The 22368-nt window shown below is 35.0% G+C and overlaps 1 long non-coding RNA gene across 1 annotated transcript in view; it reads left to right on the top strand.

Moving 5' to 3' along the window:
- Nucleotides 1-22368, top strand: part of LOC128315531 (uncharacterized) — a 54920-nt gene that overhangs the window by 21573 nt on the left and 10979 nt on the right. The window lies entirely within an intron of this gene.

Here is a 22368-nt window from a genome sequence, read left to right as displayed (position 1 = left end):
AGCTCATCTCCAAACAAGCTTTTTCTAAGATGTTTTGGTTCAGGTTATTGGATGATTTCATTATTTTGACAGAGATTTTTTTTTAAAAAAAATACTATTGTAACCCTTCATCCTAAAGTATATAACATTTATGGTTAATTTTGATGACTAGAAAGACAATTCATTCATAAGTAATGCTACCAGTCATATAAACTGTTAAGTAGAGGTCAAAGGAGCTTTGTATTTAGCACCTTTGCAGAATAGAAAGTGGCATTTCATCTCTTGTTGCACCAATATTGGTGCAGTAACTTTACTAATATTGGCTAATGTAGGTCTCCATTTCAAATAAAGTTTGTAACTCAAATATGATCAGGTGGACATTACAGCAATATTATCTCTTTCTGATTCTCAGAAATTTTATAATATACAACCAAATAATATATTATTACTTTTTTATATGGATAGGGTAATCCTCTGATAGCAGCATCAAAAGTTTTTTAAAGTCCTCATATTTTAAAGTCCTCATATTCCATGTTAGTGGAAACTTCAATATCCCTACTGAGATAGTAACTCAGAAATGTATATTTCAGTCACTGAGGGAGAGCTTTCAATGGGCATGCAGTTTTAACTCAAAATGGAATGTAATATTTAATGCATAAGTATATATCTACTTAGGCAACATTGTAATAGATGAAAATAATCAGAGGAGAATCTTAATAATGGAAAAATAATGTCTTAAATTTCTGAAATCTATCCCTCCTTGCCTATATCAGAAATGTTTTACATGCTTTTGGCTCATAATTCAAGAGTGCATTAACAGAGTTCTGAATTCAGAGTTCAGAATTTGCCAGGAGTCATGGATTGATTTTATCTTCGTTTGTATCTTACCAACTGTGTGAAATTACTTTTTTCTTTATATTTTAAGAAACTTACAGTTTCTTTGGTGATAATTCAATAGTATTCCTACTGCTAAAACATCTTGATTCAATATTAACATTTTATATGCAAAGCTTAAGATTTTATCATTTAATTAAAATTTTATTGTGTATATACTACTACTAGGTCTTTTAAAAATAATGGATATGCTTGCATTAGATATTATAGAAATAAAACTTTTCAATAGTAAGTCAGATACTAGAATCAATGCTACCTACACAACGGATGAAACTAAATGCACACAGTATGTTTACACCAGACAGTAACCAAGAAGACAGTAAATTCACTGAATCTTATAAATCAGGCCATTTCCTAAAGTTTTTGGTACACACATGAGTAATTTACATATATTTTGGTTTTATGTTTTGAGGACTGACTTATGAGACCATACAAAATGGAAAAAGAAATCTCAGAATATTTTTAGGTTACATAATATCACTTATTTAATATGGAAGAAAGTCTAAATAAGATATATTTATACCTATACCACATGTGTGTGTATACACACACACACACACACACACACACTTTTATATATAATATATTCTATACATATTATATATATATATATATATTATATATACATATATTCTATTCTTTAGATATCTTTGGTCTCCCACATGAAATCCCCCACATTCCAAAAGTACTACCTACTTTTATGGAAAGCTAGTTATTCAGAAAATATTCTTAGGTTTATGTTATATTCTAGAGATGTTAGATTCCAGGGATCCTATAAAGATGGTGTATCATTTAGGCAAAAGACAGACATGTAAATGAATAAATTACATTGTCTTTAAAAGACTATAAGAATAAACATTTCTATGAAAGCAAATAAGTACTGTCTAATTACGTAGAGAATTAAATAAATGTTAGAAGATACAAAATTGGTGCTGACTCTTAGGGTACAAGTAAAAGTTTGTCAAATAATTAATACAGAACCCAATTAATATAGGACATTTGAGTTTTACCTTGTAATATATGATGGAATCTTGTATTCACAAAGGAGAGAGAGATAATTAGATTGAGGTTGTAGAATGAAAAAATATCTAGAAATAGAGTGGAGGATAGATTTAAGGGAGTAGAGGTTGAAAGGCCAATAATTAGATGACAATTGTAAAGAACTTAGAATGAAGATTATTGAAAATTTATATGGCCTAACTTAAAGCAAGTCCAGTTAGGATACAGAAATGGAGACATATGCAGTATGTACTTGAAGATATATTTTGGTAGCAAAGGATGTAAGAGAAATTCATATAATCAAATGCTGGAGATTATCCTGACCTATGGGTGTAAGCTGGAAGACTCAGAAAGTACTGAAGAGTAATGTACAAATGAAGTGAACAAGAAAGAGTAATATCATAGACACTGAAAAAGAACATCAAAGTAGTTCTACAATGGTTAACAGTGTCAAATACCATAGAAGGACTACATAGGATAATGTCTGGAAATGTTGCAAATCAGGAGGTCAGGGTGGACCTGAATGAAAGCACTTGTATAACAGTGGGAATAGAGGTCAGGTTGTATCAGACTGAAAAATGAAGAATAGTTGGAGAAGTAGAATCAGGGAACTGAATGAGTCTATGATTTCATAACATTTGGCAGTGAAAGAAAAGATGGTAAAAGTATAACAGAGCAGATTGAAGGAATGTTCTCCTGGGTTATGAGTGCTTCGTAAATCTAAGAAGGAGGACCAGTGGAGGAAAAGTGACCAAAGTCTTAGGACAAAAGGAACAATTTCTGAACTGTGACCCTGATGAGTCAGGAAGTGATAGTAATAGTAATTTTCATACTATGTACCAGGCACTGCCCTTCATGTTGTTAATGTTTTAATTATTGCAATCGACTTCAGAACTTTATGAGCTATGTATCTTCATTGTATCCATCTTAGAGATGGAAAAACTTAAATACTGAACTGACCCAAGTGAGGGAGGGAAAACAAGAGCCCAGGAAGCTGGGAATCAAAGACTGTTCTCTTAACCACTGTGCCCTACTGTTTCTGAGGCCTTTGGAAAGAACCTGAAACACAGATTCTTATAAAATAGAAAAGAAGGAACTGATGGGTGACATCAAAGGTATGTATAGAAGTGAAGTGGAGAAAAAAAGAAGTGGAGGGGAGAGAAGCTGATTAAATACTTACTTGATAGCTTGTATTTTCCCTATGCAGTATAAGGCAAACATCATCTGTTAATGATTAGGCATTTGGGAAAAGGGTAAAAAGTCTGAGAAACGTAGTAAACTCTTAGGGATACCAGACCAGAAAGCTTAAGAACAATTCTGACCATTAGCCATCAACCTCTGTTCACTAAATCATCTTCTCTACATTATCTTAAATGCTTACAGGAAACTTTACAAGAATTATTATTCCCATTTACATTCATGGCAGCTGAAGATCAAAGAGGTTAGGAATTTGCTCAAGATCTCCCAATTAATAAGTATAGAAGTTGGGATACAAATTGAGGTCTAGAACCAATGTTCATGTCCATGCTCTTTGACTCTGCTACACTGCCTCAGTAAAGAATAGAAAGAGACCACTAAGGGCAAGTAGAGGCAATGCTGTGAGGTATTGAGGGCACAGTCTACAATGAAAAGCATAACTGCCGCATAGCATCAATCTGCATAGGTAAGCAATGCTCCACACCAACACAAGGCAATGTTTGAACCCACATTAGAAACAGATAGTGGCTGCTTTCGATTGTGGTAGGGAATTAACTGGTTAGGTGAGGATGGTGGAAGCATAAGGGGTAGAGGGAAAAGGTAGAGCCAGGAAGGAGCTGTTAAACTCAGAGAAAGGTGGTAGATTGTGGCCATAAGAACCAATGGCAGGTTGAGAAGAAAAAATAACATGAAGGATCCAAAATGTTGAAGAGAGTGAGATCTCTGAATTTAATATTTTTACAGATGGAGTTCAATAAGGTTGGACTGGCAGCGGAGCTTCTCAAACTCTTAGGCAACTGTTTAACGATTTTCAAGCTTTCAGGCATACCTAGCGACAGTGTTCTTTATTTACCTTAATTAGTTCTAGTGACATCCCAAACACTGCAGAAAAGATTACTTCAGTTTCCATAAGCTAAAAGCTTTATAGAATCAACCTTTGTCCCCCTTGAGTACTGATGTTAAAACTATGAAATCTATTATAATTCCAACTTTTTTAATGTTTTAGAACTTTATGAAAGTGGGCAGTTCTTCGTCTACTTTTGAAATTCTATCAGATACACTGAGTTTTATGCCCCTATTTTATATTCCATTCTGTGGCTACAATCACTGTGTTTGGCTGGATCAGCTATCACTGCAGTACTTGGCAGTGTGGACCACAAACAGTAATTTCCTACTTCCGGAACCTGTCTGATGACAGAGTTTGTACCTTCTGGTAAAAACCAGTAATTCAAGACTACAACTATAATGTTACAAATAATCATTTTCACCCCACATCCCAAAATGTTGCATCCAAACAACCTCTTTTGATATCACTGTTTAATATCTATCTCAATTTACCAACAAATTAATGTACAGATTTCATTCTAAAACTGAAACCAGCAAGACCTGAGCAGCTGCTTAACTACAAATTCTGCCCTGGCCACTTAAAGTCTCTCAAGCAATAGAAAATCTTGGCATTACTACTTGATTGACCTCCTGATCAGTTTACAGAATGAGCTGTCTTAATTTGACTCAAAGAAACGTAAGTACTGGGGCATAGCATAGCAGTTTATTGTGGGTTTAAACTAGGATGGTTCACCAGCAGGATTTTCTGCTGAACATGTATTTATAAGTGATAGTCTAAAGTGATGTAGCTATTTCAGCAAATGTGTTGTATAAGCATATGTCATTGATGATTATCAGAAATGTATTCCCATACAATAAGAAAGTGGTTCTAGATACTATAGCTCCACTGTAAGAGGCAAACTTTCATACTCAGAAATATTTTAATAAGAGATATAGTTCATCTTCATCTTTTTTTCTACAAGCATAATAAGCAGTAAAACCTGGTGAAGGCTGAAATACGTAGCTTAGGTTTTACGTTCCATATCCCTGAGTGTACCAGATTATCTTCTAACACTGATTTTGTAATGTTCTGCCTTGCCTGGTTTTTAAATATTACAAAGAAATATGTTTCCACTACTCTTCTTGGAAGATAAATTCTCCTCCAATCTTTAATGCCATATTCAATGTTTAAAACACCCATGTAAATTCTTTCTCACAGTGGAAGTTTTACTTGTTGAACTTTTTTTATTATGATATAATAGAACTTTATATCCTAAAATGAGAATATATACCCTCCACAACAGGAAAATTACCTTATCTGATAATATTTTATGTATGTGAGTAATGAGATGACTAGCTATCCAAAAAGAGATAATAATTCATTACCACACCCAGTAGAAATCATTCCCTCCTTAAAGATAGAAATGATGAAGCAAAATGATTTTTAAAAGTAAAATCACAAGTTTAAAAGATGGCAACTGGCTTTGGGTTGTACATGAGGGTAAATGTGATCTATATGGAAATATTTTTACAAAAATAGATTCTCAAGAATATCAAGCTATCATTTATTTTCTGATGCCGTTCATTTTTGGGTTTTTTCCCCCTTTTCTTGTTCTCCATTCATTTTACTCACTATTTGGCACCAGACTCAATGAACATATTTCTTCTGTGACCTAGAATTGACTTAGTACATTGTACAAATGCAAATATTGAAGTTAATATATTTTATATTAGGACAGAATCCAGAAATATGTAAAGAAGGGTGTGTGTGCATGTATGTGTGTGTGCGAGTGTGTGTACTCCTTATTTTATCTAAAACTTAGGGAAGTTATAGTTGTCATATTTCCAAGACAGAATGTTTACAATAAATTTGGTAAGGTATAATATCTTCTAAATTGATCTTTTAAGACTAAATCTAATTTATATTTGATAGTGTCCATTAGTGAATAATCATCAGCACCATCACACCATAATACTGCTTTTATGCTTTATATAAAGTAAATGGAACTATCTTTATTGTGAAACTATTTTGACAATATTAACTGTTAGGAAAATAGAGGATAATTTTTCACTGAAGTGATTTATTTGCTATAAAAACCTGCTATGCAATAACTTGACAAAGCAGGGTGTCGGGGGAAAGGAGGGTTTTTCAAATGGGATATTTTGGCCCTGAGATCAAAGAGAAGTGAGTAGAAGCAAGACGCACAACAGAAGCTATGGTTGTGCATAGCACAGCTAAGCTGCTATGAGCAATTAATGGACATACCATTGATTACTCCTTCAGTCAACAGGTACATTTTTCACTCACATCACAGGACAGATGGGTTTTGTCAACTGGCCTTCCTTGATGATTTGGGATCTCGCTTCTCCATCTTGTGTTGCTGACATCTTCCAGGGCCTCCTTGTGTCCTCTACATTTAGTCAGCCAATGAGCAAAGATCATAAGTGAAGATACCCCATCAGATGCTTTATGACTAGACTTAGTAATGGTATATATCACTTCCACCCACATTCATTTGGCCAGAACCAGGCAGATGGCCTGACCTAACTGCAAGAGGGATCAGGAAATCTAGCCTTTAGGGTGCTCATAAAGAGGACATGAAGTTAGTGAGCACTATGGTTTGTACCACGTCTCCCAAAAAGGATATGTTAGTGCTCTAATTCCTGGTACCTTAGAACATGACCTTATTTGGAAACAAGGTCTTTACAGAGATATCAATTTCAAATAAGATCATGATGATGGGCCTTAACCCAATTTGATGTGTCTACACAGAAAGGGCAAAATTGAACAGAGAGGCAGACACAGACAAAGGAGAACATTACATGAAGAAACACAGGGAGAAGACAACCATCTACCAGCCAAGAAACACCTGAGGCAACTAGAAGCCAGGACAGGCCTGGCACAGATCCTTCTCTGGCACCTTCGGAGAAAGCACAGCCCTGCTGACACTTTGATTTCAAGCCTCCTACCTCCAGAACCATGAGACAATAAATTTCTGTTTGTTCTATACCACCCAGTTTGTGGCACTTTGTTATTGCAGCACTTGGAAATTAACACAGTGAGCATCTTGCTGTTCTCTGCCACCCTTTCATCTCTGATACACAGAGGCTAAATAAATCAGAAAAACTTTCCTAAAAAAATAGAACCAACTGAAAATTCTGGCTAAAATATTTGTACTTATTAAAAGCATCAAAGAACTAATAAGTTAAGAAAATACTAAGCTGAAGTATAAGGGAAGTCATGAAACCATGGTACTACAGAAACAGAGCCACTTTTGCTTTGAGGACATTTAAGAGCTAAATAAACTTGAGCATAAAGTTGGCAGGTCTTGAGGGTGAGGAGAACAGAAGAGAAGACCTAGAATCTCCTCAAGTTGGAGAGCTTAAAATGTGCTAACAGAAGTATAATGTAACCCACACACATACTTTTAAATTTTTGAACAGCCACATTTCCGAAAGTAAAAACAGGTGAAAGTAAATTTAATAACATATTTATTTAACTCAAAATTTTCAAAATATCAATGTGTAATGAATAGAAAAATGTATTGATGAGATAAATTACATTTTTTGTATTATGAAATCAAGACCTAGTCTGCATTTCATAATGTCAGTATGTATCAGGTCTGACCAGATACATTTCAAGTGAATAGTCCCATGTGGCCAATGAATGCAGTACTTGACAGCACAGGTATAAACTTTCAAACTAAAAGGCACAAATAATTGGGCTGAATAAAAAAAAAAAAAAAGACCCAACTATCCACAACAAATAAAGACCCAGCTAGATTAAAGGTAAAAGGATAGGACTTCCACTTATACCAAATGGAATAACACCCCCCAAATGGATAAAATCTATGAAAGAATACTTGTAAAGACATTGAACTCAAGCAGTGAAGGACAGTAATTCATGAGAAAACAAACAGAAAGAAAACAAATCAGGTAAACTTTCTGAATTCCCAGCTGACTGTCCAAAGAAATTTCCACCTGTGGTACAAGAAAGGGATCCACATAGAGTCTACCTGGACCTGAGAGTCAAGGGAAGCTTAGACAACTAGAATTCACAGAGAAGTGTACCAGAGAGGAGAGAGCTGCACTGAAAAAGACCTCCAACAACCTGTAGGAAAGCCACCTTGACAGAAGGTAAGGCCAGCACATACAATCTAAGAAACCAACCTGAGGCCAAGAAACAACCATTAAGAAGATTAGAGGGGAAATTCCTGAAGCTCACACAGGGCCAAGAATAGTTCCAGTTCATATCAGCTAGAGTGGAAAAATAGGAAGAAAGAAAAAAAGAAACTCTCATAATTTATAGGATATTGGGTAGAGTACTCAGAAAGGTTCTGCATCTGTAGTGGGTTTAACCCTAGAGTAAACCCTATTCTGCTCCTGCCTAAAAACAGCTTTAAAACAAAATAAAAAAGAGTCAAAATATTTCTAAGTAGAACAACTACATCCCAGAAAAAAGTTCAGGAATATTTTTGTGGGGGTGCCTGGGTGGTTCAGTAGGTTAAATGTCTGACTCTTTAAAAAATTTTTTAGCGTTTATTTATTTTTGAGAGAGAGATTGAGAGACAGAGCATGAGTGGGTGAGGGGCAGAGTGAGAGGGAGACACAGAACCTGAAGCAGGCTCCAGGCTCTGTGCTGTCAGCACATAACCCAATGCGGGGCTCGATCTCACAGACTGTGAGATCATGACCTGAGTTGGATGCTTAACTGACTGAGCCACTCAGGTGCCTGAATGTCCAACTCTTGATATCAGCTTAGGTCATGATCTCCCAGTCATGGGTTCAAGCCCCACATGGGGCTCTGCACTGACACTGCAGAGACTGCTTGGGATTCTCTGTGTCCCTCTCACTCTGCCCCTCCCCAACTTGTACATGCTCTCTATCCCTCTCTCAAAAATAAATATTTTTTTTTAAAAAAAGAATATTTTAGGGAATATAAAAGCATCCAAGAGCACAACAAGATAAAATTCATAATGTCTGGCATCCAATAACAAATTAGCAGGCATGCAAAGAAGTGATGTTTCATAACTCACAGTGAGGAGAAAAATCAATGACTCAAAACCAACCCAGAAACCATCAGATGCGAAAATTAGCAGATAGGACAATAGAAATTATTATACTCATATTCCACATTTTTAGAATACTAAAGAAAGATTAAGCATGATATGTAGACATAGAAGCTATTTTCAAAAACCACAAGATGAACTTCTGAAAGGTGAAAATTATAATATCTAAAATGAAAAACAGATTGGGTAGGATAAACAACAGATAAGAAATTGCAGAAGAAATAGTAAACTTGAAGACATAGCAATAGAAAATATTCACAATGATCTACAGATAGAAAAGAGGGCTGAAAAAAATAAAAAGAGCAACAATGATCTATGAAATAATTTTTAGTGCCTTATTCTATTTGTAACTGAAGACTTTTAAAAATTTATTTATTGTTTTGCAAGAGAGCACAAGTGAGGGAAGGGCAGCGAGAGAGGAAGAGAGAGAATCCATACTGTCTGCATGAAGGCTGATTCAGGGCTCAAAGTCAAGAACCATGAGATCATGACCTGAGCCAAAATCAAGAATTGGACGCTTAATCGACTGAGCCACCCAGGCTCCCCTGTAACTGAAGTCTTTGAAGGAGAATAAGTGGGAGTGTACAGAAAAAAAAAGAGTTAAAGAAATAAAGGTGGAAACTTAAAATGTGATGAAAACTGTTAACATACACGTCCAAGAAGCACAGTAAACCAACACAAGAAAAGGCAAAAAAAAAAAAATTACACTAAATCAGAGCATCAAATTGCTTTAAATGATTAAGAGGAAAATGTTAAAACAGCCAGAGAAAAACACAATTAACATAAAAACAACAAAGGTCAGAAATGATAGCAGACTCTGTTTGGAAGCAATACAAGCTAGAAGCTGGTGGAACATCACTAAAATACTAAAAGGAAAAAAAAATTATGTCTATAATTCTTTACTCAGAAAAAAAAATAAAAGGGTAAGAGCATTAACAGTGAAAATGTTTTTTTATATATTCTTTTGTGTGAAGCTACTTGCAATAGAACATTTCTTGTCAATTATTTAAAGCTTATTTATTTTGTGAGACAGAGAGCATGAGCAGGGAGAGGCAGAGAGAAAGAGAGAGAATCCCAAGAAGGCCCCATTCATTAGCACAGAGCCTGACACAGGGCTCAAACTCACAAATGGTGACATCATGACCTGGGCTGAAATCAAGAGTCAGATGCTTAACCAACTAAGCCAACCAGGTGCCCCCCTTGTCAATTCTTTTAAAAATGTTTCAATGCAAGAGATGGTTATTTTTTTCTTGAAAATTTATGAACTAAATGTTTCTTATTTTAAGGACTAGGAAATAGAAGAATATTTGCAATTGTCAACAAAAAAATTTAAGGTATAATAAATATTAATAAAAATAATCACTAAAACTACTTGAATAAGGATAATAGTATTTTACCGCCTTGTAACTTGGCAAAGAGACTGCATGATAGCTGTCTATGGGTCTTGCATTTTACTTCTTAAAAAAGTAACTATTAGAAAATGTAATAGATATATTTTCTGAAACAAGAAAAATCTGTTTTAAAAATGAATAGGTGAGGCACTTGTCTTTATACCCATTTGTAAGCATTAAAATGTTCCTATTCAGCATATTTTACAGGGAAATTACCTATGTGGTGTACCTTTTTGGCAGCAGAATAGTAGCTATAAATATCCACGAAGGTCACCTGTTCAATTTCTTCTTTTTCAAAATACTTAATGGGGTCCTTTGGTTTGAGACATTTTAAAGATAGCAAAAGTATATGCTGCTTACTGAACCCATATTTATAATGAACAGTTCATTTATAGTCATTATATATACCACAAACTAGAAATAATATATAGAATCAATGAAACTATTCTGATATTAACTAATAGTATTTCTCCTAAAAACTTTAGCCCCAGAAATAGAGTGAAATATCTTGTCCTCATCCATATCACATTCTTTCATTGTTCCAGAACTGAGCAACATTCTATTCCAATATGTAATGATCTTAATACTTCCTGATAACAAAATTAATATTCTAAATAAAGGCTTTTCTCTAGCTTCTCTGTTAAAAACCTCAAGGTTTGGTAGTTAAAATTACACAAGCCCCACAAACCAAATTTCCAATGCTCTATATCTTTTCCTCATTTTTATTCTATAAATATATGAATGTTGAAAATTCAGAGAAGACACTTATTATTGAAAATGAAAATATTTCACTCATTTCTATAATCAAAGTGAGGGAAAATGTTCTCTGGTTTTGATGGGAACAGTCTTATGGACCTTTATAACTTTATATGAGGTGTTGTGGGGGTGGTAACATAATATATTTCAGACTGTTTTCTTGAAGACAGTTTCTTTACCATGAAGAACTCACTCAAATTTTCACTTTTCCACTACTAAAATATTGTCTCTCAACTTACTAGCTATGTCTTTTGAAATTATAAACACACAGTTACATCAAGATAATGGCTTTTAAATTTTCTGACCAGTGATGATCTGTAAATTGCTATTAAGCAAGACAGTCCCACCATCACAACATGGTCATAAATCATTAATATTGGAATAAGGTCTTAAGGAAGGGTGCAGGTAGTAGAATGAGAAAGGAGATCAGGACTTAAGAATGACTCCTACCTGAGCAAAGAAACCTTGATAGTCTCATCTAAGGATAAGTTTTATCATCTCTATAAATATTTGAAGGAAAACAAAGGTATCAAATAAGCATGTGAATTGTCATAAAAGTTTTTTAATGTTTTATTTTAATTTTCAGAGAAGAGAAACACAGAGCACAAGTCGGGGGTGGGGGCAGAGAGAGAGGGAGACACAGAATTCGAAGCAGGTTCTAGGCTCTGAGCTGTATGCACAGAGCCGCATGTGGGGCTGAAACTCATGAACTGCAAGATCATGACCTGAGCCAAAGTCATAGGCCCAACCAAGTCAGCCACCCAGGCTCCCCTGTCATTAAATGTTTTTAAAATATATTATGTTGCAGTGTACAATATTATACAATATGAAATAATGAATGTACCTTAATTTCTAAACATTTCATCTTTTTTAATGTTTATTTTATTTATTTATTTTTTTTTTTTTTTGAGAGAGAGAGACAGTGTGAGCAGGGAAGGGGCAGAGAGAGGGAGACACAGAATCTGAAGCAGGCTCTAGGCTTTGAGCTGTCAGCACAGAACCTGATGCGAACTCAGGAACCGCGAAATCGTGACCTGAGCCAAAGTCGGACACTTAACTGACTGAGCCACCCAGGCGCCCCTTTCATCTTGTTTTTTTTTTTTTTTTAAGTTTACTTATGTATTTTGAAAGACAAAGAGAGAGCACGTTTGGGGGAGGGGCAGAGAGGCTGGGAGACAGAGAATCCTCAGCAGGCTCCTCATTCTCAGTGCAGAGCCTGAGCAGGGCTCTAACTCAGGAACCATGAGATCATGACCTGAGCCATGAGATCATGACCAAGAGTTGGACACTTAACCAACTGAGCCACCCAGGCACCCTCAAACATCTCATCTTAATTGTAAAGTTTAAATTTTGCAGTACTGTCATTCTTTACCTAAACTTGTCCTGTGTTGTTTATTATACATAAATACAAAGAAAATAGGTGTGATATGCTGAAATATGTACATACAAGAAAAAGAAACACAAATGAAAAAATAATGCAAAGCTTCAATGAATTTTTCCTATTATAGCTAAATGGCTTGTGTTATGACAAGGAATACAACACACTGGTAAGTTATAAGTTTCTACTTCCACCCTGTTAGTCAACAAACTAAATACAAATGTGTCAAGCCATTTTCAGTAAATATAAGAATCAGACCATTATTTGTTAGGAGTATCCAGTGGGGAGCATTTTGATAAGTAAGGAAACATTTTTTAGATGGAAACTCTAAATCTCCTTATGGTAATTGAAACCGCCTACGTTCATCTGAGGTCTTCTACGGCATCACAGAGCTTTTGCTTAACTATTTGATTGCTTACGTTTTTATCCAGCTCAAAACACAGGCTTCTAAGTTCTGAGTGTACACTCTGAATCACAGGCAAAATCTTGCCTTCAGAACACAAAAACAACTAACTATAGACAGTCATTCATTCTCAATTTATTTTACCCATTAAATAAATTTACTTTTAAAATATTAACTTCTAGCTAGTTTCTCCAAAATATTTAGGAAATACAAAGATGCATGCAATAGGGTTCCTGCCTTCAGAGACCTAACCAAACAGTTGAGGAGACTAATAGATATGAAATGGAAAATAATAAATAATAACACAACAAAGTAGGAATTTAAGTTCACTTAGTAGGATTTAAGTGAATTTTTATTTGAGGCTAAAAATCAAGTATCATATAAAATTTCCCCATTGATTTTAGAGAGGTATTACTCTCTAGATTCAAAAAGCTGTTAATGTTTTGCTCTTCTTATGACGAACTGATGGTCTCCCAGTGACAAGTTGTGTTTTATCAACTAGTCTTTATCTCTTATGAGATGAATCTGTCTGACTTTTCAATCTATACAATGATGAGGCATGTCATTCAATCATTGTTTTTTGCCCTAAATTCTGTAGTTATATTCTGCATTATATTACTTGATCAGTATAAAAATATCACTGAATGACTTCAGGCAAGCTGAATTTTTTATCACCCTCTCCCAGATCAGATTAAAGAGGGGAAGAAACATTCAAATAAACCTTTTGTCACTGTAGGGGTTCTATTTAATGCAATAAATTTACATTCTACATATCGCTATCAAAACTCTGTTTTCTTAGGTTTCTTTCTACTCAATTAATAGATCTTCAAGCCATTTTAGAAAGGATGCAGGATTTAAAAAAACATAAATACAAATAAGCTTACATCAAATGGAGAATCTGTAGAATAATAAATTTTGATCTTTCTTTCTTTACCATTTAGAGAAATAAAAGAACTAATTTCTCCAGTTTTCTTTTTTTTTTTTTAATTTTTTTCAACATTTTTTATTTATTTTTGGGACAGAGAGAGACAGAGCATGAACGGGGGAGGGGCAGAGAGAGAGGGAGACACAGAATCGGAAACAGGCTCCAGGCTCTGAGCCATCAGCCCAGAGCCTGACGCGGGGCTCGAACTCACAGACCGGGAGATCGTGACCTGGCTGAAGTCGGACGCTTAACCGACTGCGCCACCCAGGCGCCCCTCCAGTTTTCAAAAGAAGAGAAAAACCACATAATAAGATGGGGCTCTAATATCTGGGCACATGTTGAAGAATATGAGCCCAGACAACAAAGCCTGGTGACATGTGACTAATGATTGTGAGAATGCTGTTACACACACACTCACATGCATGCACCACAGGCACACACACACATGCTCACATGCTAATTTTCTGTGCTTAATTGAAACTGATTCATTACAAACAATGCCAACAGTTCTGCATAATTACTTTAAAAGTGAAAAGAAGCCCAAATCCAATGAATGAGAAAAAGAGAGAGAGAGAATTAGCTGTCTGATTCCAAAAGCATCCATCTTCTGATCCCATTGCAAATAGCATACTATTGTGGGCTAAAACACATGAAGGATTTTGAAAATATGTATTATTAAGGGAAGCCAACATGTTTTCTTATTAAATTATTTGAGGGTAAACATTCTAAGATATCCCATTTCTCTCATATTACAAGTGTCTTTATAAAAACAAAAGAGAAGGTACATGTAAGCCACATTTGGGGCTTGAGGGCACCCCAAGTTCTTAAAAAAACACTTTTAAGCTTCAAAGTACAATCAGCTAAGCTAGAAAGCAAGGCATGTCTCTAAAAGAGCCACTATTGTCAAATTCTTGGGATCTTGAAAACCAAGTGAAAGGAGATAAAAAAAAAAAAAGAAAAGAATTCAAAAAATGATTAAAGTTAAGATCTAGCTCTTGAAATGATCTTTACCAAATGACAAAAATCCTTTTTAAAAAAAAAATTAAACCTGGGGGTGCCTGCGTAACTCAGTTGAGTGTCCGACTCTTGATTTCAGCTCAGGTCATGATCTTGCAGTTTGTGACATCATAGAGCTCCACATCAGGCTTGAGATTTTCTCTCTTCCTCTCCCTCTGCCCCTCCCCTGCTTGCACAAATGCTCTTTCACTTTCTAAAATAATACATACATACATACATACATACATAAATATCAAAAATCAAACCTAAATTTGAGCAGCCTAATCATTAGTTCATGCTGAAAAAAATCTTGCCCAGCAACAGTGTAATAGGAGTCTAAGAGTATGATGATTTAAAGATACTCAAAATTGGTTAAAAAGATGGTGAGAGAAAAAGAGAGCAAAAGATGATGATGGGGAGGATTTTATAATAACTTGGTTATATAAACCAGTGAACATGAATTCCTTTAATAAAAAATTGAAATAAAGCAGAAAGAGATTAGCAGGCCCAACAGAAACCCACTAAAAAGACATGCAATTGTCTCTAAAATCTGTTACAAGCAAGAAAAAGAGAAACCTACTCCTACTTCCTGGGCAATAAAACATGGAAAGCTTCATCTGAAATAAGTGAAAAAAGACAGAATCCTTAAAATAGTTATGATCCTAATTGTCTTTAAGTATCCCCTGTGATTACAGAAGAAAATTGAAATCATTAGTGCTTGCCTTAAATATATAAATACTGAGTAACATCTAAAATTATCCAACTAATTGAGCTAACCCTCAATCTAGGTATAGAAAATTGCATTATTTTCTCATTTTACAAAGATAAATTTAAGGATTAAGTTTCAAGCTGCAATAATTTTAGGAAATTTTATAAGGAATGAAAATAATTGTGTAAAATAAGATTGGATCTTGAAAGCAATAAAGGATTTGTATCATTTGAGTTGCTTAAAATATTAAAGTTTGGGGAGCGGGATGTTTTTCTTACTTAGCTTTAAAGATTCTGAAGATAATTTTGATGCTGGTTTGAAGGGGCACATGCACCCCAATGTTTACAGCAGCACTATCAACAATAGCTAAATTATGGAAAGAGTCCAAATGTCCTTTGATTGATGAATGGATAAAGAAGATGTGGTGAATATATATATACACACACACACACACACACACAATGGAATATTACTCAGAATATTATATGAAATCTTGCCATTTGCAACAACATGGATGGAACTACAGTGTATTATGCTAAGTGAAACAAGTCAGAGAAAGACAAATACCATATTTCACTCATATATGAAATTTAAGAAACAAAGCAGATGAACATAGGAGAAAGGAAGCAAAAACAAGATAAAAACAGAGACGCAAACTATGAGACTCTTAAAGACAGAGAACAAATTGAGGGTTGCTGGAGAGAGGTATGGGGGGAATAGGCTAAATGGGTGATAGACATTAAGGAGGGCACTTATTGTGATGAGCACTGGTTGTTATAAGTAAATGATGAGTCACTAAATTCTACTCCTGAAACCAATACTACATTATATGTTAACTAACGTGAATTTAAATTTAAAAAGGTAAAAATAATTTTGAAACTATCCCATCAATTGAAAGTTAAGAGCTCAATTTTTAGTACTTAAATTGTTTTACTACAAAATGTAAAACAGGACATAGTTTCAGCAGTTTAAACTATGAGACTGGAGGGACGCTTGGGTGGCTCAGTGGGTTTATTACCGACTTCAGCTCAGGTCATGATCTTGTGCTTTGTGGGTTCAAGCCCCTCATCCGGCTCTGTGCTGGCAGCTCAGAGCCTGGAGCCTGCTTCAGATTCTGTGTCTCCCTCTCTCTGTCCCTCCCCTGCTTGCACTCTGTGTCGCAAAAATAAATACACATTAAAAAAAATTTTTTAATAAAAAAATAAATAAATAAACTATGAGACTGCAAACGCTTACCAGTGATAAGCAAAATGTTATATTTTATTAACTAAGAGCAATACTGCTAAATATAATATGTTTATTTAGTGCTTGAAAAAGAAAAGTGTAAAACAAACATTTTTTTTAACTTCCAAAACCTTAGTATTTGAATAAGAAAGACAGAATTTTATATAAAGGATAAACCAACAACCTTAACCTTTATCCTGGCCTGCCAAGGTGTTTTTCTAGTCAACTAATATTCACAACAATTTTTAATTACCTCTAATTGAATCTTCAATCTTCCCCATAACCTATCCCAGATCCCTCATTTCATTATCAGCAAATAATTACGTCTCTTATATAGCAAAGAAAATGCACACCATTGGACAGGGACTCCCATTCCCCACAAGGAATCTATATACCTGCTCGTACTTTACCCACCCTTTCCTCCTGGACCACTGATCTAAGGAAGGTGCCTCTCTTTTCTTCTAAGGCCAATACCTAACATGTGCACCAATGCCCATCCCCTGTTCCTTTACCAGAAACTCTTACTTACTTATTGTATTCTCCACTTGCCCTACTTTTCCATCAGTATGATAAACAGTCTCAAGTATCTCTTGCCTTTAAAACTTTCCCTCAATTCCCCTCTAGCTACTGTCCTATTTCCCTTTACAGCAAAACTTCTGAGGAGTGTGGCTTTATATTTATGACTTCCCTTTCCTCATCACTTTCTTAACTTTCTGCGGTCTGTGTTCTATTCCCAACCACTCCCTCATATCACACTTTGACTAGTCATCAGTGTACTCCACATTGCTAACCACAACAGTTACTTTCAGCTCTCATTGTGCTTAAGCTTTAGCAGTAAAAGCCAAAAGAGTTCACCACTCCTTGAAATGCTTTTCCTTTGGCTTTTGTGAACTGAATGCTCTTGGTTTTGCTCCCACCTCCCTGCACTCTGCTTTTCAAGACCCTCCATCAACAAGTCATTCTTTTTTTTGACCAGGCTTTCACTACTGGAGTTCTTTAAGAGGTCTTAGCCCTCTTATTCTTTAAGTCCACAGAGGGAATTACTTTGTCCTTTATAATAATAAATTTCTAATAGTAAATGGGATGGAGGAATTAATTTTTTTACAGATAAAAACAATGAGGCTCCGAGAAGTACAGTTATTTGTTCAAATATTCAGGAAAACACTTCTTCCCCAATTCAGATGCTTCCTTGTGGAAAGAACTCTGTTAGAGTAATAGTCTTGGCCTCTGTCAACCACCCTACATACTCCTCTCCACAGCAAGAAAAGAGGTTATCTTATCAGTATACTTAATACAAGAAATTGGGCAAGCTCAGATCCACATAATTCTTCTCTCTCTTTGGGATTTGCCTGCTTGCTGAAAGCAAACCTTCATCTACTCTTCCATGCCATAAATGTGAAGTGCAAGCCCTCATGGGGAAAAGCTCCCATTTTTCAGTGAATCTATGACTGGGTAACTGTAATCAGGGGGGAAATCTGAGAAAGCCCCCTTGGCTAACAGATTTAAATTACCTTTTTTTTCGTTCTCTACCTGATGTTTGTTTCAATTAGTTTGGATCATGGATGAAGAAAAGGATTTTTACGCATTTATTTTCACAAAATACTTAGATTAATAACATGTAAATATATAGTCAGGAATATAGTTTTTAAGGCCTTCATGATTAATGGAACATAAAAGAATTTAAATTTGCACAGCTAATAAAAAAACTTGATCTGCTAAATTCTTGAAATATCAAATAGATGGATATTTGAGCATCAACATAATAATATAGTAATGAAAATAATAGTAATGATAATATGGATTATAGCTCATTGAATAAAATAAGAATTTTAATTTGTTGATAATAAATGTATAGGTAGATAAAGGAGAAGGTAAAGGTCTTCCTTACATAAAATGTCAACTCACAAATGTAGAAGGAACATGGGTATCAGAAAAATCACCATTTTGCAACCATCAGAGTAAATATTTGTTCAGGCAAAACACCAATGAATGCTAAACTCAATGGGGGAAGGGGATGAATTTCATAAGGAATAGGATATTTACATTGTCTCAAAATATACCCCCACAAATCACTTGATTAATTATAACATAAAAAACATTATACAGTGGATAAAAAGGAAAAACTAGTATCCGCTATAGGGAGCAAACATTCATTCATGTACCTTAGGATATAGTATGCTGAGCAAAACATATCACTTCTGTGACATTCTAGCCAAAATTCATAACCGAAATCTAATAATGAGGAAACAAAAGATGAATCCAAATTGAGAAAAATGCTACAACATAATTGGCTTCTTATAAACCCATAATTGGCTTCTTATAAACCCATAATTGGGTTCTTATAAACCCATGTCATGGAAGACAAAAAAAAAATGGCTGACAACCTATACTACATTAAATAAGGCTAAACATATATGACATCTAAAGGCAACAGGCGGTTCCTTCTAGACTAGGAAATACTCTCATCAAGGATGTTATGGGGTAACTGTTAAAATTGGAATTGAGACTACAGATTAAGCTAATGTATTAATGTTAAATTTCCTGAATTTGATGAAAATACTGTGGTCATAAGAGAAAATATCATTATTGTTAACAAATGGTCATTAGAGTGTTAAAAGATAAAGGTAAAATCTGCTTTCAAGTTATTTAAAATATTTTTTTCAAAAAAATTATGTATGTGTGTATGAGAGAGAGAAGAAAATGTGGAAATATATTAAAAATTGGTAAAGTTGAGTAAAGACCACCAAAAGAATGCCATAGTAGCCATACTTATATCAGACAATCTAGATTTCAAAATAAAGACTGTACCAAGACTTGAAAAAGGGCATCATATCAAAATAAAAGGTCTATCCACCAAGATCTAACAATTTTAAACATTTATGTCCCCAATGTGAAAGAATCCAAATATATAAATCAATTAATTACAAACATATAGAAACTCATTGATAAAGTACCATAATAGTAAGGGACTTCAGGGGCACCTGGGTGGCTCAGTCAGTTAAGCGTCCGACTTTGACTCAGGTCATGATCTCGTGGCTTGTGGGTTTGAGCCCTGCATCGGGCTCTGTGCTGATAGATCAGAGCCTGGAACCTCTTCAGATTCTGTGTCTTTCTCTCTCTCTCTGCCCCTCCCCCACTCACACTCTGTCTCTCTGTCTCTCAAAAATAAATAAACATGAAAAAAATTTTAAAAATAGTAAGGTACTTCAACACCACATTATAGCAATGGACAGATCATCTAAACAGAAAATCAACACAGAAACAATGGCTTTGAATGAAACACTGGACCAGATGGACTTAACAGATATTTTCAGAACATTTCATCTTAACACAGCAGAATACACATTCTTCTTGAGTGCACATGGAACATTCTCCAGGATATATCAGCCAGATCTATCCGGCTGGGACACAAATCAGCCCTCAACAAGTTCAAAAAGATTGAGATCATACTGTGCATATTTTCAGACCACAGCACAATGAAACTCAAAATCAACCATAAGAAAAAATTTGGAAAGACAACAAATACTTGGAGATTAAAGAACAACCTACAAAAAAAAAAGAACATCCTACTAAACAATGAATGGGGGCTACCAAGAAATTAAGGAGGACATTAAAAAGTACAGGGAAGCCAATGAAAATGATAACATGATAGCCCCACACCTCTGAGATGCAGCAAAGGTGGTAATAAAAGGGATATATATAGCAATACAGGCCTTCCTTTAGAAGGAAGAAAGGCCTCAGATACATAATCTAACATTACACCCTAAAGAACTGGAAAAAGAACAGGAAATAAAACCCCAAACCAGCAGAGGATGGGAAATAATAAAGATTAGAGTGGAAATCAATGCTATCAAAACCAAAAACAAAACAAAACAAAACAAAACAGGAGAACAGATCAATGAAACCAGGAGCTGCTTCTTTGAAAGAATTGATACAGAATTGATAAACCCCCAGCCAGTTTGATCAAAAAGAAAAAGGACAGGACTCAAATAAATAAAATAAAAAATGAAAGAGAAGAGATCACAGCCAACACTGCAGAAATACAAACAATAATAAGAGAATATTATGAGCAATTATATGCCAATAAATAGGGCAATCTGGAAGAAATGGACAAATTCCTAGAAACATATAAACTACCAAAACTGAAACAGAAAGAAATAGAGAATTTGAACAGACTGATAGCCAATAAAGAAATTGAATTAGTAATTAAAAACCTCCCCAAAATCAAAAGTCCAGGGCTGGATGACTTTCCAGGGGAATTCTACCAAATATTTAAAGAAGAGTTAACTCCTATTCTTTTGAAGCTGTTCCAAAAAATAGAAATGGAAGGAAAACGTCCAAACTCATTCCATGAGGCCAGCATTACCTTGATCCCAAAACCAGAGAAAACCCCACTAAAAAGGAGAACTATAGACCAGTTTCCTTGATGACCATGGACACAAAAATTCTCAACAAGATACTAGCCAACTGGATCCAACAATGCATTAAAAGAATTATTCACCATGATGAAGTGGGATTTATACCTGGGATGCAGGGCTGGTTTGATATTAGCAAATCAATCAATGTGATACATCACATTAATAAAAGAAAGGACAAGATTCACATGATCCTCTCAATAGACACAGAGAAAGCATTTGACAAAATACAGCATCTTTTCTTGATAAAAAACCTCAGGAAGGAAGGGATAAAAGAATCATACCAAAAAATTATAAAAACCGTATGTGAAAGACCCACCACTAATATCATCTTCAATGAGGAAAAACTGAGAGCTTTCCCCCCAAGGTCAGGAACACCAGATGTCCACTCTCAACACTTATTCAACATAATATTGGAAGTCCTAGCCTTAGCAATCAGACAACACAAAGAAATAAAATGCATCCAAATATGCAAGGAGGAAGTCAAACTTTCACTCTTCGCAGATGACATGATACTCTATATGGAAAATCCAAAAGATTCCACCAAAAAACTGCTAGAATTGATCCATGATTCAGCAAAGTCACAGGATATAAAATCAATGCACAGATATCGGTTGCTTTCTATACACCAATAATGAAGTAGCAGAGAGGGAAATCAAGGATTCGATCCCATTTACAATTGCAACAAAAACCATAAAATACCAAGGAATAAACCTAACCAAAGAGGTGAAAAGTCTATACACTGAAAACTATAGAAAGCTTATGAAAGAAACTGAAGAAGGCACAAAAAAATGGAAAAATATTCCATGTTCATGGATTGGAAGAACAAACATTGTTAAAATGTTGATATTACCCAAAGCAATCCACATATTTAGTGCAAACCCTATCAAAATAACACCAGCATTCTTCACAGAGCTAGAACAAACAATCCTAAAATTTGTATGGAACCAGAAAAGACCTGGAATAGCCGAAAGCAGTCTTGAAAAAGAAAACCAAATCAGGAGGCATCACAATTCCAGACTTCAAGATGTACTACAAAGCTGTAATCATCAAGACATTATGGTACTGGCACAAAAACAGACACATAGATCAATGGAACAGAATACAGAACCCAGAAATGGATCCACAAATGTATGGCCACTCCTTGACAAAGCAGGAAAGAATATCCAATGGAATAAAGACAGTCTCTTCAGCAAGTGATGCTGGGA

This window comes from Acinonyx jubatus, chromosome B2 (genome assembly GCF_027475565.1).
Source record: "Acinonyx jubatus isolate Ajub_Pintada_27869175 chromosome B2, VMU_Ajub_asm_v1.0, whole genome shotgun sequence".
Classification (NCBI taxonomy): domain Eukaryota; kingdom Metazoa; phylum Chordata; class Mammalia; order Carnivora; family Felidae; genus Acinonyx; species Acinonyx jubatus.
The sequence above is the reverse complement of the archived record's forward strand: the minus strand, read 5'-3'. Positions and strand labels throughout refer to the sequence as shown.